The sequence below is a fragment of the Octopus bimaculoides genome, chromosome 1 (genome assembly GCF_046866305.1).
Source record: "Octopus bimaculoides isolate indiv1 chromosome 1, ASM4686630v1, whole genome shotgun sequence".
Taxonomy (NCBI): Eukaryota; Metazoa; Mollusca; class Cephalopoda; order Octopoda; family Octopodidae; genus Octopus; species Octopus bimaculoides.
In genome coordinates, this window is record NC_142928.1 from 129,101,131 (window position 1) to 129,107,099 (window position 5,969).

A 5,969-nucleotide genomic window follows, 5' to 3' on the forward strand; every position below is an offset into this window, starting at 1 on the left:
CCAGATCTTTATATTTCCAGATATTTATATTTCCCATGTCGTCTAGTGATATATTGTTATTCAGTGGTATTGGAATATCGATTTGGTGACGTTTTATCCTGTTTGTATTTGATTATAATTTTTTAATTACTTATTCAGTGGATGCCTTTTCAGAATCTCCAAGGCTGGAGATAGGAAGAAGGCATTCTGAGACGGATGACCTGACTCAAATGTTTTATTATACGGGGTGGTATCAAAAGGTTTCTAGATTAGATATGTTTAATACAAAATAACTTATTTACTTAAGTTTTAACGTCATCTCCTTCGAAATAGACACCTCGCGCAGCAATACACCGGTCCCAGCGTTCCTGCCACTTTTCGAATCCGGCCTGGAAGTTGTTTTCCGTAAGCAAGTCGATGTCAAAACGGCTGGTAAGATGCCAAACGGCTGATAAGATGCCAAACGGCTGGTAACGAGTTAAGACTACCACCTAAGTAGGTCATAGGATTTGAACGCAGAATGCAAAGAGATGGAACAAATACCGCATGGCATCCAGTTTGATGTGCTAACAGTTCTGTCAAATCACTACATTGGTGTTTTTTTTATTAACTACAAAAGGACAAAAAGCAAAGTTGACCTCGTAGGGTTAGAACTCAGGGCTTAGGGAGTCAGAAAAATATCGTAAAGCATTTCGTCAGACTCCTATTGTAAGGCCACTTTGTCGCCTGCCAATAGGAATGCTGAAGGCACCAAAAGGACCAAATAGCGGTGTTAAATCGAGCGATGGAGGAAATCTATCACTCAAACGTAAGTACAAGGACCAATGTTTTTAAAGGGGGAAAAATATGGTTAACTGAATCAGCAAAAATACAGGTAGTTATTTATCGACTCCATGGAATATGAAGGGCAAAGTCAACTGGTATGGGATCTGAAATCAAATTGTCAGGACATAAAAGTAAATAATGTCTAGATTTGTAGATTTCAATTCATAAATTTGTCTGTGTGAATCGGCACGTCCCATTGTTATACGATCCCATTGTTATTCTCTGGATCTTTTTGTGGCATATGTTTCTACTATCAACCGATCTTATCCATCGGTTTCGCACAGAAACAAAGTAATAAAGTGGATCAATGGATCAATAATACTACATGCTATAAAGATTGAATATACCCACTCTGTTGACAAATGTACGGGCGCCTACATTTTTCTTAGACGACTATATATATATATATATGTGTGTGTGTGTGTGTGTGTGTGTGTGTGTGTGTGTGTGTGTGTGTGTGTGTATGTATGTGTGTGTGTATGTGTGTGTGTATATGTGTGTGTGTGTGTGTGTGTGTATGTGTGTGTGTATGTGTGTATGTATATGTGTGTGTGTGTGTGTGTGTGTGTGTGTGTGTGTGTGTGTGTGTATACATATCTTTTTAGGTAAGACTGCTGATCAGTCAAAAACAATATAGCTGATTTCATATCATAGCTCCTGTATATTCCCGCAGTTATTTTTGTATTTTGCATCATTATATGATTTGGTTAGTTTCTAGTAGGAAGGCTTTCATCTTTTACCGCGATCCTTCAGCATCAGCATTAAATCCTGCATTTCTCAGTCAGTTCTGATTTTATCTTTCGGTGAATTCTTTGGGCTTTTCTCTTGTAGAAGACTTTTTCTTTTGGTCAATATTTTAACATGACGTTTTGTGATCTCATTTTAAGTTCAGATTTTATTTTATGAATAGATTGTTGTTGTTTCTAATTATCCCAGCAGATACATGTTACTTCTGTATATATGCTTTGTGTTTGTTGGCTTCCCAGAAGACAGAAAATAGCTTTTGCATCTTTGCTAAATAGTTTTGTTCCTATTGCAGATAGTTTGTAAAAAAATTTTCAAGTTGCTGTAAAGCTAATAAAAATATATATACACTATTCATCCATACATCCATCTTCTCAACTTACTATTCCTGGGATGGTTATGTGGGTAGAGTACTACAGCACCTCCTCAGAAACAAACATTTTTGGACTCTCCAGCTGGATTTCTAAGCGTGACCAACTGAGACTATGGATATTATCCAACCATCTCGTTCTTCGTCTCCTGCCGATTGGCTCGGCTTGAAGAATCCGTCTTGTGATTCTTTCCTGTGACGTTCTAATCGCATGTCTGTAGTACCAGAGTTGTTATCTCTTAATGCAGATGAGTAGCGGATCGAGTTGGAGAGACTCCTTGATCTCCGAGCTACGCACCCTGATATCCATGGAGGAACCCCATTTCAACCACTCACAATCCATTCGCGATCGTACTCTTTCGGTCACTACCCAACAATCATGATAGGCGAGGACAGGCGTAAAAACAGAATGTGTATGAATGTGTGTATATACATAAGCTGTATATATACACAAGAATTTATAATAAATACAATCTTTCTTTGTAGGCTTTCTGGTGGTATAGTCGTTACTGTGTCTATTTTTGTATCCAGTTTTGCTAATTCATTTAGTTTCTATCTGAAACTTATTTCTAGCTAAGTTAGGATATGATATTTATCACTTTATTTTATCCATTTAGTTCTGCTTCGAGTATTAATTTAATCCGACTATAATATTCCTTCCTAGCTTTCAGTTCGTTTGTGTGATCTAGTTCGTTAATTTCTAAATATTTCTATATGTATGTGTTTGGTATAATTCACTTATCTCTGTCATTTTATTTATCATGATAAGACTAGAGTTTATTAACATTTTTCTTCTCAAGGGGCCTTGATGTTTAATTTTCGAAGGCAAATTTCATACCAGTTTCTTCTGAGCGTCAGTTTCTAATTGCAGTAGCAGCAACAACAGCATTAGTAGTAGCAATAATGATAATAATCCTTTCTACTAAAGGCACAAATTGAAATTTTTGGGGAGGGGACAAGTCGATTATATCGACCCCAGTGTTCTTCTGGTACTTATTTCACCAACCCCGCAAAAAAAACAAAACAAAAAAAACAAAGTCAACCTAAGCGGCATTTGAACTCAGAATGTAAGAAATGCCGCGAAGCATTTTTCCCGGCGTGCTAGCGACTCTGCCAGCCCGCAGCCTAAATAATAATGATAATCCTTTCTACTAAAGGCACAAGGCCTGAAATTTTTGGGGAGAGGACACACCAGTGTTTCACTGGTACTTAATTTATCAACCCCGAAAGGATGAAAAGCAAAGTCGACCTCGGCCGAATTTGAACTCAGACAGTAGCGACGGACGAAATGCCGCTAAGCATTTTGCCCGGCGCTAACGATTCTGCCAGCTCACCGCCTTAATAATAATACTATTAATAATCCTTTTTACTAAAGGCACAAGGCCTGAGATTTTGGTGGAGGAGACTAGTCGATTACATCGACTCCAATGTTTCACTGGTACTTAATTAATCGACCCCGAAAAGATGAAAGGCAAAGTTAACCTTGGTAGAATTTGAACTCAAAACGTAGCGACGAAATGTCACTAAGCATTTTGCCCGGCGCTCTAAAGATTCTGCCAGTTCACCGCCTTAATAATAATGTTAATAATAATGATTTCAAATTTTGGGACATGGCTAGCAAGTTCGGGGGAGGGGGTAAGTCGATAACAACTGGTACTCATTTTACCGACCCTGAAAGGATGAAAAGCAAAGTCAATCCCGGCGGAATTTGAACTCAGAACGTAGCGATGGACGAAATGCTGCTACAATTCTGCCAGCTCGCCGCCTTAATGATCATGATGATTTCTTTATTGAACATTAAGGGTTTACAAAGGGATCAAACACGGTACAGGATGATACAATACAGTGTGGAGTTACATAAGAGCATGCAATAGGTTAGAAGAAACAAACAATAGGATAGAAGAAACAAACATCTTAAACAAGAAATATTTCGCCGAAAGGAGTAGATTTTCGAGGGCTGTTCGTCTGAACAAAAACCATGGCCATTCTCTCCTCATCTTCCTTCCCCAGTCTAGAAGCACATGCTCAAAGCAAAACCCGTTCTTGACATTCTCATACGCCTTTCTACAAATTTGTTCTAGTCTATTAATTATCAAGCAATGTTTATGTTTTTAGCGCTATTGACATCACTGGATTGAATGGTACTGTCCAGGAGTCGAAACTATAATGCTATTCATTAGGTAGCTAATGAAAGATATACACGTTTGATGTGTTTGTTGACTGACTCTTTTGTATTTTGTGTTCACGTGGTTCTAAGTTGACCTTCATTGAAATTCTAGTCCTCGTTGGACTGAACTTGTTAAGGGTTCTAAGTTTCTTGCTTTATGGTGGTTTTGTTGTTTATATTATATTATACGGTGACGTATGATTGTCCTTCATAGGCATTCTAATTCCGGTAAGGGTAGTACTTTTGTAAGGGTTTCTAGTTTAGGGAGGTTTTGCCACACACACACACACACACACACACACACACACACACGCACATGCATATACATATACATACATACATATATATATATATGCATATAAAAGCATTGAAATATATGCATATAAAAGCATAAATATATATGCATATACACATATACATATACACACGTATGTATGTTAATTTTATATGTTTGTATGCTTGCATGTATGTATGTTTGCATGCATGCATGCATGTATGTATGTATGTATCTATCTATCTGTCTGTCTGCCTGTCTGTCTATCTGTCTGTCGATCTATCTATCTATCTATCTATCTATCTATCTATCTATCTATCTATCTATCTATCTATCTTTTTTTCTATTTAGAAAAATAGTGATGCATACAAGGGAAGGAAGACAGAGAAATGTCGCGGAAATACTTCGATGTTATACTTCTCAGGACTATGAAAAATATCGTCTTTGAAAGGTGAAATAGAACACTAGCTCATTATTCGAAGTCCAACATTGCACTATCGTTGAACTGTCTTTTCTTATTGTGTGCAATTCTAAATATCTATCGACTGTTTACGAACTGAATTTATGGAGACCGATGTCATTATTATACGTTTCAAGAAATTCAACAGATTTATGAAAATATTTTGACTTCAAGCTACTAATTTAGGTATTTGTTTGATTACTAAGCAGCTTGCATGGCTAACATGATTTTCTCTGGAATTAATGGCTACGTACGAAGTGTAAAAACAGACTACATAGAACTACAACAGTTCTATATCTTAAAACACGTATCAATCATCGCCATTTTAACTTTGTTACCCAGACATCTTCCCATCAAACAATTAGTCTCTAATTTCCTTATGTGTTCGCTACTATCAATGTTGGTTTTTTTATTAGTGTAACTCGATTCCAACCAATAAAGCGACTAATATGATATCTTAAATGACTGAAATACGAAAGTGAATATAATCTATTTGTTGTATATTTAATTTGGTTTCAGTACCTCATGTATCTCTGTTTCATATCATTCCTCACAACGTTTTTCATATCTATAGAAAAGTTAATCTGTTTTTAATGCCATTTAATTCAATTCGTGTACACACACACACACACACACACACACACACACACACACACACACACACACACACACACACACACACACACACACACACACACACGTACTCATATTCGCTCTAACTGTTGACTGTCTGTTGGCCTTAGAAGGTGTCTATATTTGCTCACGATAGAGTATGACGTGCTAGCAGGTCAAACTCGCTTACGAGAGACGTGTGTGTATGTTTATGTGTATGTATGTATGTATGTATGTATGTATGTATGTATGTATGTATGTATGTATGTGATGGTGCATGGCTCAGTGGTTAGAGCGTCGGTCTCACAATCGCGATGTAGTGAGTTCGATTTTCGAACCGGGCTGTGTGCAGTGATCTTGAGCAAGACACTTTATTTCATGTTGCTCCAGCTCACTCAGTTGTAGAAATGAGTTGCGACGTGAATGGTACCAAGCTGTGTTGGCCTTTGCCTTTCCCTTGGACAACATCGGTGACGGGGAGAGGAGAAGCTGGTATGCATAGGTGACTGCTGGTCTTCCATAAACAAATGGTTTTCTG

At 37.5% G+C, this 5,969-nt stretch overlaps 1 long non-coding RNA gene across 1 annotated transcript; it reads left to right on the forward strand.

The window, feature by feature from the left end:
* Positions 1-245: 245 nt before the first annotated feature.
* LOC106870827 (uncharacterized) lies at positions 246-5,281 on the forward strand. Its single transcript, XR_001409582.3, has 2 exons — positions 246-787; positions 4,711-5,281. It is a non-coding gene; the product is annotated as an uncharacterized LOC106870827 (long non-coding RNA).
* Positions 5,282-5,969: the final 688 nt, after the last annotated feature.